The 13,759-nt window shown below is 44.7% G+C and overlaps 1 protein-coding gene across 1 annotated transcript in view; it reads left to right on the forward strand.

Annotated features, from left to right (window-relative positions):
- The first annotated feature begins 1,384 nt into the window (after positions 1-1,384).
- LOC129712416 (mitogen-activated protein kinase 4-like) overlaps positions 1,385-13,759 on the forward strand; it is an 87,727-nt gene continuing 75,352 nt past the window's right edge. The window contains exon 1 of the mRNA XM_055660861.1: positions 1,385-1,669. The gene's annotated coding sequence lies outside the window, so the exon portion shown is untranslated. The remainder of the gene's footprint in view (positions 1,670-13,759) is intronic.

A 13,759-nucleotide genomic window follows, 5' to 3' on the forward strand; every position in this document is an offset into this window, starting at 1 on the left:
GAACCGGACAAGAGATAGATGTGTGCAAATTGGCTGCAGGTCACATCTGGTCGTCGGCTGGAAAGAACTTTGAAGTATCCTGAGACTGCAACAGGCAAATAAACCACGTCTTTATTGCCGATTGGTGGAGTAAATATTTCCCTGCCTCACGCTGCTCGGTAACTTGGCAACATTTACTGTACTCCAAAGATAGACAATCTGACGAAGGGTCTCGACCCGAAACGTCACCAATTCCTTCTCTCCAGGGATGCTGTCTGTCCCACTGAGTTACTCCAGCATTTTGTGCCTTTCTTCGGTGTAAACCAGCATCTGCAGTTCCTCCCTACACATGTGTTGGTTGTACTCCAGATTTGTTTAAGTTCCACTTGCCAGAGTGCTAGGTGATACTGAACCCAGTGAAATATCGTGGGGACGCGGACGTCTTACAACCATAATAGGCAATATAAATATAAGTACTTCATTTGGAGAATGCACCATTTCTGCGTGTGCTTTTTACTCGCTGAAGTACGGCATTGTGTGCAAACATATCCTTTCCAATGACTGCTTGGATCAACTATTTCAACACTGACCTGGATTGCATCCTGATACTTAATGCGAATGTATTCTGTAGCTGTTTTCCTCCGTCGACTGGAAGAAACAGTAATAAAGCACTATGCTTTCTATATATTTTTTAATCAAGCCTGGTTGGCTTGGCTGGAGAACGAGTAATCCCACTCAGCCATCGGTAAAGATTTTTAAAGATATGTATTGAAGCGCTTTGGCTTGAATAGGTGCTTGAGAGCAATAATTTGCATGTGAGTCTTATGCAACCGGTTGTTGATCTCAACCATGTGAAACAGCAAGCTTGCTCCCGGGCGCTCCAGCTGGCACCTCCCTATATATAACTCTGACCTGCTCGCAATTGCATCATGATGTAAAACGAACACAGAAAGAATTGCAACGGAGTTTGCAGAAAACGTGGAGAGAATAGGAAACTTTACAACAAATTGTTTGCGAAAAGGAATGCTCGTTTCTCGCTTACCAAATAATTCATGTTTTTTTTAAAAGGTAGATAGCAACCTGTTTCTGTCTGAAAAATGGTCGCGACTCTAAACGTCACGCATTCCTTTTCTCTAGAGACGCTGACTGACCCGCTGAGTTACTCCACCTTTTTGTAACTATCTTCCATTTAAACCAGCATCTGCAGCTCCTTCCTGCACATTTCGCCTGTGCAGCACCACTCTGTTGCTTGCCTCTCCTCCCAGACAATTTGACTAGGCTGCAGTGTTGGCTAATTCCTCTCCCCCTCTCTCTCTGTTGATTTCAGATCCGTTGCTTGCAATCTCATCCTCGGAAGAAAAAGAAGCGCCTTCGCTTTTCGCTCTCTCTCTCTCTCGCTCTCTCTCTCATATATATATATACACACACACACACACCAAGGACCAGTACTTCGCCTTACATCAGGTGGCTGCAATGTGAGTGAGAGCCGAGTTGACGTCACGCCGCGGCGCTGTGCCTGGCGCTGTCCCGCCGCTCCGGGCTCGCTTCGTCTCCTCAGCCGCAGGAGGGGAGCGGGTCAGTCAGTGGCACCGGGCGCACGGCACCCGCAGCAGAGTAAATCACCCTCTGAAGCGGCAAATGACAAATCCGCATCGGCCACAGGGATTACACCAACGGGATTTCTTTGATGGTAAGTTTTATTTATCGTGACACCGGGAATGAATTGGTGACAGCGTTTCTGTTACGTTTTTCTGGAGCATTTTCAGTTGACAGGGAATGACACGGTGCAAAGATGGGTTTTTTAAATCCGAAAACAACAGGGAAAATGGGATTGGGAAGGGAGGATACGGGGATGTTGAGATCTTTATAGCCCTCACTGACTCCTGGGAGAGATGGGAGAGACGTATATTTGCTCAGTACTTTGCCTTTGTCTCCCTTTAATGAGTAAACGTGTGGCTCTGTGTGGAAAAAGGTTCGGGTTAGTGCATCACACGGAAACTGGAAATGCATAAATAATAGATTAATACAGGCGCAGCGTGTTCTACAATGTGTGTACAAGCTTGCTGATTTAGCCGCTACCATAACTATATTTTGTAAATAAACATTAGCATCTGCTATTAAATCTCCGAGATACTGTTACCACCACGGTCGCTAATGCTGTTTCGTAACTGATTATCCCATGAGTGATGTTGATTTAAAATCTAGCCTCAGCACCCTAACCAAAAAGAATGCACACAAGATAGAGGCTTGCAAAAAAACGTATGTGGCTACTTCGGCAGCTGTAAGTGGGTGTCGAATAATGGAGCATATTGGGTGACTCGTACAACACATAGATTTCTTTTGTGTGGAAAGGATTGCCTGTAATGCCCTCTGCTTGTCCAGCAGGGCTTTAAACAAGAGATAAGCATCGGCGAATTGTCTCATGGCAGAGAGATACATTTTGAGAGGAATAATACCCCCAAAACGTCACCCGTTTGCAGGAATTACCCGAATAGCTGAGGTGGGATTACGATCTCATTCCCCCACCTGTACTTTACCTTATGTAAGATATCATCAATAAACCAAACAGGAAATTCCGAAGAAACTCGTTTTCCTAAAGGATGTTGAGCATCTGAAACTCGCTCCAATAAGGAATGATTGTGGGCAACGCTATGGACACATTTAAGGGAATTGTATTTGATCAAGTTGGCAATAAGGAGTTATGATGCTATGTTATAGGAAGAGTCTTCGGGAGCATGTATAACACACGAGCCAGTTGGATTTACTGGTCTCTTCCTGTATTAGTAAATTGTATATCATTTTTTTTATTAAATAAATAATTTCGTGATTTTGAAAAATAATTAATATTAGCCATCACCCACATACTACACCTGCGTCTCCTATCCCATCCCCTAACTGGTTCCATCTACCCATCATCTCACCCTTGTTTGGGTCCACCTTTTTTACTGATAAGATTTTGATCTGCAGCCTTTTGTTTCCACATCACATTCCAGTCTCTGTCTGTCCCTCCACCAACCTTTTCCTCCACCTGGCTCCATTTACTCCCTCCTCACCTGCTTCCACCTATCATCTACCATTCATTACTCCTCCCTTTTACCTATTTATACTGTCTATCTTCCCTGTACACTCTTAAGACCTGATCTAGAATCTCACCCCAAAATGTCGTCTATCCTTTTGCTTCCAAATATGCTGTTGACTTGCTGAGTTAACATAGAAACATAGAAAAATTGAAAATAGTTGCAGGAGGAGGCCATTCAGCCCTTCGAGCCAGCACCGACATTCATTGTGATCATGGCTGATCGACCCTAATCAATAACCCGTATCTGCCTTCTCGCCATATCCCTTAATTCCACTAGCCGCTCGAGCTCTATCTAACTCTCTCTTAAATCCATCCAGAGACTTGGTCTCCACTGCCCTCTGTGGCAGGGAATTCCACAAATTCACAACTCTCAGGGTGAAAAAGTTTTCAATCTTTTACCTGGTCTTTTAAATCTTTCTTCATAAGACAGTCCCGCGATCCCAGGGATCAATCTCGTGAACCTACGCTGCACTTTCTCAATCACATGGATGTCCTTCCAGAAATTAGGAGACCAAAACTGTACACAATACTCCAGATGTGGTCTCACCAGAGCTCCCCTCTCATGCCTTCATAGTCCCCTTTGCTCAACTGCATCACTGACATTTCTGATTTAACCTTCTCCTTCTCAAATTGCAGATTAAAACTAATGATATTATGATCACTACCTCCAAGCGGTTTCTTTACCTCGAGTTCTCTTTATCATATCTGGTTCATTGGAAAACACTAAATCCAGAATTGCCTTTTCTCTGGTCGGCTCCATTACAAGCTGCTCTAAGAATCCATCTCGGAAGCACTACAAACTCTCTTTCATGGGGTCCTGAACCAACCTGGTTTTCCCAGTCTACCTGCATATTGAAATCCCCCATTATCACTGTGGCATTACCTTTGTTAGATGCCAGTTTTAACTCCTGCTGCAACTTACACCCTACATGCTGGCCACTATTTGGGGATCTGTAGATACAGGTGCACAACCTTTTGTCCGAAAGCCTTGGGACAAGACACTTTTCGTAATTCGGAATTTTTCAGCTTTCGGAATGGAAGATTTTTAGCGTAGATTTTAACGGCTGGCTCAGTGGTAGAGTGCTCGGCTCATATCCGTAAGGTCGCGAGTTTGCGCCTCGATCCCGGCAGTTACTCGATCGCGAGTTTGAGTCTTCAATGTAGTTTTTTCTTGCAGAATAGGAGAGAATAGGGAGGGTTAGGCTGGGATCATTCTCTGCGAGATGATCTTAGTGCGGGAGACAAGTGTAGGAGAGGTGTACTGACTGTGTGGGCAGAACTTTGGAAGTATTTGCCCACCATTCTCAAAAGCCGCTGTGTCTCCCTGTCCCTGGGATAGCAGGGGGCGATTAAACAGCACAATACTCCCCTCCCCCTCCAACTCCAGAGGAATCCGCTCCCCGATGGGCCGCTATGGCGACAAGTGGCAGTTCACCCACAGCCCGAGCTGCGCCACCCCAAGAACAAGACGTACTTTGCACACCATCAGCTTCTGCCCCTCTGGAGTTTCTCTGGAGTTGGAGCGGGGCTGGGCTGCTGCTCCGTGCTTGCAGTGGGCCTAGGGGTCAGTGTCCCGATGAGAGGGCGCAGCTCGGGCTGTGGGCGAACTGCCAGTTGTCGCCGTAGCAGCTCATCGGGGCGCGGCTTCAGGTGGTCCTGACGTCTCCGGCCAGTTTGCAGTTTTCCTCTGGAGTTGGAATGGGGCTGGGCTGCTGCTGTCTGTGGGTCTCTGGGATCTCCGTGCTTGCAGTGGGCCTGGGGGTCGGTGTCCCGTTGGTCCAGACGTCTCTGGTCCAGACTGACCTGCTGGCATCGCCGACGTGAAGACAGTGCAAAGCCCCCACGCCGGTGCAATGGGTGGGGAGCTGGAGAGGGGAGGGAAGGTGTACTGAGTCTACCGTGGGAACTTTTTAACTCAGCAGGCAGGCAGCAGCAGATTGTCAATTATTAACCCTCCGCACAATATACCCTCACCTTCTCTTTTATGAATTGGGATTTAGTTCCCCTTTCTTCGAGGACCGACAGGAGGTTCCGCTGTCACCTCTGCGGGCCGCCCTCGGTGATCGTCTTCAAGGACCTTTCTTCAAGGACCGAAAAAATGTCCGCTATTCGGAGCTTTTCGTTATTTGGAATTTCGGATAAAAGGTTGTGCACCTGTAACACCAATTAGTGTCTTCTTGCCTTTAGTGTCTTCTTGCCTTCCTCCAGAAGTTTGTTTTTTGCTCCAAATTCCAGCATCTGTAGTCTATTGTGTCAACTATTAATATTAGATTTCTTATTAAGCACAAACAGAATGACTGCAAGATTAACTGTATTTGGTTTAAGTAGAATATATTAAACATTATTTCTGGTAGTTGTCTACGCTCCCATGGTAAGGTAGTTTAATTTAGAGAAGCAGCATGCAAACAGGCCCTTTGGCCCACTGATAGACACAAACAGCTGGAGTATCTCAGCAGGACAGGCAGCATCTCTGGATAGAGGGAATGGGTGTTGTTTTGGGTCGTGACCCTTCTTCAGAAACATCACCCATTCCTTCTTTCCAGAGATGCTGCTTGTCCCGCTGAATGACTCCAGCTTTTTGTGTCTATTTTCGGTTTAAACCAGCATCTGCAATTCCTTCTTATACCTTTGGTCCACTGAGTCCATACTTTCCATCTACACTAGTTCTATGTTATTCCACCATCCCATCCACTACCTACAAAAGGAGTAATTTACAGAAGCCAATTAACCTACAAACCTACCCATGTTTGGGATGTGGGAGGAAACCAGAGCACCTAGCACAAACCCATGACACCAACCTAAGGAGAATGCAAACTCCACACAGACAGCACCCAAGATCAGGATCGAACCCGGGTCTCCAGCACTGAGGGAACAGCTCTACTATGTCTTTGAGTCAGTTTTTATTTTTTTTATTTTTAGCTGTGTATATGTGGGGAGTGGGGGCTGTGGGGGAAACCGTTAATCTCTTCCGTGTGCGGGGACCCGACTATTCCCTGTCGGGTCTCGGATGTCGTTGGGCCTAACATCGTGGAGCCGGCGGCGACCTCTGGCCGGGACTAACCTGAGGGCTCCAGTTGCAGAGCCTGCGGAACTGACATCGCGGAGCTTGCCAACTTCGGAGCGGGAAGAGCTGTGGTGGCGTGCAGCTGCGACCCGACATTTGGAGTTCGGAGGCACCGGCCGCAGACCCGGTGGACGGGAACATCGGGAGCTCGCAGGTCCCTGGTGGGAGACCGCTTTTCCGAGCTCCGCAACGGCGACTTCTCCCGCTGGAATCGCGGGTTTGAAGGACATGGAGCCGGGGCCTAACATCGCCCGGCGTGGCTTAAACGGCCTCAGGACTTATCATCGCCCGCCGGGGGCTTTAACATCGGTGCCCCAGTTCGCCTCGACACTGCAGTTAGACTGCTGAACCACGGGAGAAGGAACAAAGGGAAGAGATAAAGACTTTGCCTTCCATCAGTGAGGAGATGTTGGAGACTGTGATGGATGTTTATGTAAACTGTGTTAAGTGTGGGCCTTGGATTGTTTTGTAATGTGAAAAAACTTGTAATGTAGAATGGAATTTTGTTCAAACCCAGGTTTGAATGACAATAAATAGCATTCTATTCTATTCTATTCGTCTACTAGCTGTGCCACTGCTGCACTAAAATAGTAGCTGAAGGAGTTATAATCATCTCATAAATTCCTCCATAAAATTGATACATTGTAATCATTCTGCGATATCTGTTAATCTCTGTAAAATATAATCCAAGGTATTACTGAATAGTATAACAATTGTAATATCATGTGCAGGAAAGAACTGCAGATGCTGGTTTAAATCAAAGATAGACACAAAATGCTGGAGTGACTTAGCGGGACAGGCAGCATCTCTGGAGAGAAGGAATTGGGTGATGATTCGGGTCGAGACTGAAGAAGGGTCACCCATTTCTTCTCTTCACAGATGTTGCCTGTCCTGCTGAGTTACTCCAACATTTTGTGTCTATCTTCAATTGTAATGTCACCTTGTTTGAAAACAATGAGTGCAAGAATACATTATCAGTCGCTTGTTATTTATAAGTGGAGACCTTTAGCCCTTACATTGATGATTTATTTTACAGACTCACTGCTATGCATGATGTAAACAATGGCTTTTCTTTATTGCCACACTCCAGATATTGGTCATGTTCAGTCTTAAAGAAGAGATAAACACTGCGTAAAAAGTAAATGTTCCAAATAGCTTAACGATAGCCTAACATTACATCTCTCCTCATGTTGATTAAAAGAAGCATTCTGATTTTTTTTAAACTCGTAATATAACCATATAACAATTACAGCACGGAAACAGGCCATCTCGGCCCTTCTAGCCCGTGCCGAACACTTACTCTCACCTAGTCCCATCTACCTGCACTCACACCATAAACCTCCATTCCTTTCCCGTCCATACACCTATCCAATTTATTTTTAAATAATAAAAATGAACCTGCCTTCACCACTTCCACTGGAAGCTCATTCCACACAGCTACCACTCTCTGAGTAAAGAAGTTCCCCCTCATGTTACCCCTAAACTTTTGTCCCTTAATCCTCAAATCATGTCCTCTTGTTTGAATTTTCCCTACTCTCAATGGAAAAAGCTTATCCACGTCAACTCTGTCTATCCCTCTCATAATTTTAAAGACCTCTATCAAGTCCCCCCTTAACCTTCTGTGCTCCAAAGAATAAAGACCTATCTTGTTCAACCTTTCTCTGTAACTTAGGTGCTGAAACTCAGGCAACATTCTAGTAAATCTCCTCTGTACTCTCTCTATTTTGGTGACATCTTTCCTATAATTTGGCAACCAGAATTGTAACCATATTCCAGAATTGGCCTCACCAATGCCTTGTACAATTTTAACATTACATCCCAACTTCTATACCCAATGCTCTAATTTATAAAGGCCAGCACACCAAAAGCTTTCTTTACCACCCTATCTACATAAGATTCCACCTTCAGGTAATATCTTTTTGTCACTAAGGTTTCTGGATATGAGAAGGTTGCACTATGGATAATTTTTGAATTCTGGTTGTGAAGGTGCAGGCTTTGAGATCAGCTGTTCAGTTTCTTTGATCTTGAAGTATCCATTTTGGATTCAGTGATGATCAATGTTGATGATCAATGCAATGCTTGATGATGGAACTTCTAGTCATAGGGCCACAGAGCATGCAAACAGGTCCTTGACCAAGATGACATCCAAGATATACCAATTTTCCTGCGTTTGGCCATATCCTTCTAAACCTTTCCAGTCCAAATGTCGAGTGTTTAATTGTCATGTATACTTGCAGCAGCATAACAGGACTGTAAATATAGTACTCATAGGTAACATAATGAACAAAAAAAATAGAAACTTAAATATTAATGCTAAAAGACCTTGGTGCAACCAAAATAGTTTCTAAAGATTGTTTTTGTAACTCTCTCAACCACTTAGTCTGGCAACTTGTTTCATTTTTGCATGGCTTTCTGTGAAGAAGTTGCCCCATTTAAATCTGTCGCCTCTCTCCTTAAAACTATGCCTTCTAGTTTTTGCTTCCCTTGATAAAGACTGAGCCTTCACCTTATCTATGCCCTACCTCATGGGATTTTCCTTTACTTGCCTGCCAGATCCAATTCTTGTCCTCTTTTTGCTCTCTGGATTTCCCTCTTGAGTATAACCCCTACATTAAAGTCATCGAGGGATTCGCTATATCTTGATTGCCTAAACCTGACATGCCTCCTTCTTTCACAAGATCGGAGCTTAATATCCCTCATCAAGCAGGGTTCACTAAACTTGCCTTTCGTCCGAACAGGAACGTGATGTCCGTATGCTTCTGCTATCGTACTTTTTAAAGCCTCCCACTAGCCAGACATTATCTGGTCTTAACCCTAAATGTCACCTACTCCTTTTCTCCAGAGATGCTGCCTGACCCGCTGAGTTACTCCAGCTTTTTGAGTCTATTGAAACATATAAGATTGTTAAGGGCTTGGACACGCTAGAGGCAGGAAACATGTTCCCGATGTTGGGGGAGTCCAGAACCAGGGGCCACAGAGTAAGAATAAGGAGTAAGCCATTTAGAACGGAGATGAGGAAACACTTTTTCTCACAGAGAGTGGTGAGTCTGTGGAATTCTCTGCCTCAGAGGCCGGTGGAGGCAGGTTCTCTGGATGCTTTCAAGAGAGAGTTAGATAGGGCTCTTAAACATAGTGGAGTCCGGGGATATGGGGAGAAGGCAGGAACGGGGTACTGATTGGGGCCGATCAGCCATGATCACATTGAATGGCGGTGCTGGCTCGAAGGGCCAAATGACCTCCTCCTGCACCTATTGTCTATTGTCTATCTGTGGTTGTCTACGTCACCCAATCAGCCTCTGAAAGTTCTTGCATAATGTCTCCAAAATTGCCTTGCCCCAATTTTGGACCTTAACTTGTGGACCAATCCTGTTTTACATTAACCATTTAAAAACTAATAAAATTATGGTCACTTATTCTCCCACTGACACTGTGACACTTGCCTTACCAGGAGATCTAGTGCTGCACCATCTCTAGTAGTCTATTAAGGAAGCTTTCTTGGGCCCATTTTGATGTTATGCGATGTGAATTGGCTAAGATAGACTGACAAATGATACTTAAAGGATTGACGGTGGAGATGCAATGGCAAAGATCTAAAGATCTCATGGATGTATTGCAGCAATTGTTCATCCCTGTCTGGCGTAAAAAATAAAACGGTAAAGGTGGCTCAAATGTGACTAACAAGGGAAATTAGGGATAGTGTTAAATCCAAGGAAGACGCATATAAATTGTCCAGAGGAAGCAGCAAACCGGAGGACAGGGAGAAATTTAGAATCAACAGAGGAGGACAAAGGGGTTAATTAAGAGGGGGGAAAATAGAGCATGAAAGAAAGCTTGCGGGATATAAAAACTGATTGTAAAAGCTTCTATAGATATGTGAAGATGAAAAGATTAGTGAAGCCAAATATAGGTCCCTTACAGTCAGAAACAGGCAAATTTATAATGGGAAACAAGGAAATGACTGACCAGTAAAACAAGTACTTTGGTTTTGTCTTCACTAAGGAAGACACAAATAATCTCCCAGAAATACTTGGGGACTGAGGATTTAGTGGGAGGGAGGAACTGAAGGGAATCCACATCAGTCAGGAAATGGTGTTAGCTAAACTGTTGGGACTGAAGGCAGATAAATCCCCAGGTCCTGATGGTCTGCATCCCAGAGTACTCAAGGAGATGGACCTAGAAATCGTTGATGCATTGGTGCTCATTTTCCACTGTTCTATAGACTGAATCAGTTCCTGTGGACTGGGGGTAGCCAATGTACCTCCACTTTTTTTTAGAAAAGGGGGAGAGAGAAAACAGGGAATTATATAGACCAGGTAGCCTGACTTTGGGGAAGATGCTTGGGTCGATTATTAACTATTTTGTAGCAGCGCATTTGGAAAGCAGTGACAGAATCGGTCAAAGTCAGCATGGATTTATGAATGGGGAAATCATGCTTCACTAATCTTCTGGAATTTTTGAGGATGTAACAAGTAGAAGGAAATAAGGGAGAGCCAGTGGATGTGGTATATCTGGACTTTGAAAAAGTCTTTGACAAGGTCCCATACAAGGGATTAGTGTGCAAAATTAGAGAACATGGTACTGGCGGTAGGGTATTGACATGGATAGAGAACTGGTTGGCAGACAGGAAGCAAAGAGTAGGAATTAATGGGTCCTTTTCAGAATGGCAGGCAGTGTCCAGTGGGGTGCCGCAAGGCTCAGTGCTGGGACCCCAGTTATTTACAATATATATTAACGATTTAGACAAAGGAATTAAATGTAACATCACTAGGTTTGTGGATGACACAAAGCTGGATGGTAGCGTACTTCTCAGGGGGTATGGAGAGAAGGCAGGTAAGGAATACTGAGTTGGATGATCAGCCGTGATCATATTAAATGGCGGTGCAGGCTCGAAGGGCCGAATGGCCTACTCCTGCACCTAATTTCTATGTTTCTATGTGAGCTGCAGGAGGATACTATGAGGTTGCAGGTTGAATTGGATAGGTTGGGTGAGTGGGCAGATGCAGAATAATGTGGATAAATGTTACGTCATCCACTTTGCTGGCAGGAACAAGAAGCTTATTATCTGAATGATGTCAGATAAGGAAAAAGGGAGATGCAACGAGACCTGGATGTGATAATATTGGCCAAATAAATATGTCACAAAATGGAGGATCCCTGCATTTGCAAAGCCTGCTTGTCCTCTTTCTGTGAAAAGCTGCAAAGCCATGAGTCTCATGGCTCCAAGGAGTCTGGATCCTGGGAGGAAGTCAAGCACAGGGTGATGTCCAGATGTCCTCCCTATTGTAAACATGTATGAGGGTTTTGCAGAAAGAGCTGAGCAGGGTTGCAAATGCATGATTAGGATTGGTTATAGAATGGGGTTCTGTAAAGTATTGTTAATTATATTGCAGAGTATTGGTGCTGTTATCTTGTGATTTGTCAAAGTATGGTGCCTTGTTCAAACTGTTTATACTACCTGGGGAAATGTTTCTTTACTTTGGTGAACTGTCTTCCAACTAGAACCGTCTGTGAAAACAATGTAATGGGATACTTTGTGATTGGGTTAGGGAACTGTCAATAAATGTATTATATTATCTTTATTTGTGATTGGCTTGTAGGGGTTGCCCCCCTCCCCCTGTATTTTCACGCCACAGGTCCGATACAGTATAAAAGAGGGGACACCACATGGATCGGAGTCGATCTTCTGGAAGTGCACTTGGGACTGTGTTGATCGTTTGGAGGTGTCTCTTCGCACGAGGCTGAAGGGCTTGGACGAATAGAGACAAGGATCGGACTCGCAGTGTTGGTTAGGTATCGTGTAGGAAGTTTGTTGTGAGTGAGAATAAAGAGTTAGTTGATCCAGTGCTTGACTCAGTGTTTTACTGAACTGGACTAAGGGGGTAAGTTGTAGGAGCATCATTACAGGTGTCCTTGTACATCAGTCACTGAAAGTAAGCATGTAGGTGCAACAGGCAGTGAAGAAAGCAAATGGCACATTGGCCTTCATAGCGAGATGATTTGAGTATAGGAGCAAGAAGATCCTTCTGCAGTTGTGCAGGGCCCTGGTGAGACCACACCTGGAGTATTGTGTGCAGTTTTGGTCTCCTAATTTGAGGAAGGGCATGCTTGCTATTGAGGGAGTGCAGCATAGGTTCACCAGGATGGTGGGATTGACATATGATGAAAGAATGGATCGACTGGGCTTATATTCACTGGAAGTTAGAAGGATGAGAGGGGATTCTTATAGAAACATATACAATTCTGAAGGAATTGGACAGGCTAGATGCAAGGAAATGGTCCCAATGTTGGGGGAGTCCAGAACCAGGGGTCACAGTTTAAGAATAAGGGGTAGGCCATTTAGGACTGAGATGAGGAAACATTTTTCACACCGTGAGTTGTGAATCTGGAATTCTCTGCCACAGAAGGCAATGCAGGCCAATTCACTGGATGTTTTCAAGAGAGAGTTAGATATAGCCTTAGGGCTAACTAAATCTGGGGGATATGGGGAGAAGGCAGGAACGGGGTACTGATTTTGGATGATCAGCCATGATCAGATTGAATGGCGGTGCTGGCCTAAAGGGCCGTATGGCCTACTCCTGTACCTATTTTCTATGTTTCTATGGTCCTATTAACAAATTCTATTGCGTTCAAGCCTTTTGTACTATGGATAGTACATTTCAAACAAGATCATATCTATGGCTTTGCTTGTTTGGCTGTGTTTATTGTATTTCACAGCAACTGTAATGTGTCAGAGGTCTGAATTCTGTGTGCTGCTTTGCATTAGCTTTCATGTTCTCTTGGGCTTGTCACACGTGTAGCTGCTGATCATGTATCTCATGGGATATCTCTGGAAGACTTGTGTGCACACGTTGTCAATGAGTGCAACTGCATCTGTTCCTATTATTGAGAATGACATTGTCCTATAGTTTAAAAAAGGAGCACTGAACTCGTTCGTTCCATGGAGTCAGGTCTTGATGGAGGGTCTCGCCCGAAACATTGACAATTCCTCACCCCCCTGTTGCTCAACCCAACAGATGCTGCTCAACCTGTTGACTTCCTCCAACAGTTTGTTCTTTACTCTCATAGAACAAGGCTCGTTGCAGCTTTGATTTTGCTCGGTGTCAAAAGAGCACGGGAAACTAGGACCAGGTGTCGGCTGGCTAACCAGCCCCATGATTCAATATCATCATGGCTGAACTATGTATAAGAAGGAACTGCAGATGCTGGTTTAAACTGAAGATAGACACAAAAAACTGGAGTAAATCAGTGGGACAGACAGCATCTCTGGAGAGAAGGAATGGGTGTCGTTTTGGGTCGAGACCCTTCTTCAGACCGGTTAGGGATCTATGTAAAGGAAGGAACTGCAGATGCTGGATTACACCAAAGGTGGACACAAAATGCTCGAGTAACTCAGCGGGTCAGGCAGCATCTCTGGAGAAAGGGAATAGGTGATGTTTCAGGACGAGACCTTTCTTCAGACTGGGAGTCAGGGGAGAGGGAAACTAAAGGTATGAAAAGGTACAGAACACAGATCTGGCAGCAATTGCTCGGGAAAGGTGGAACCCACAATGTCCATTATTGGTTGTGGAAGAAGGGATACAAATAGTGGAACCAACAGGATGACTAGAGTGGGAGGAGGGTTACTTGAAATTAGAGAA

Source organism: Leucoraja erinacea, chromosome 1, assembly GCF_028641065.1.
Source record: "Leucoraja erinacea ecotype New England chromosome 1, Leri_hhj_1, whole genome shotgun sequence".
NCBI lineage: Eukaryota > Metazoa > Chordata > Chondrichthyes > Rajiformes > Rajidae > Leucoraja > Leucoraja erinaceus.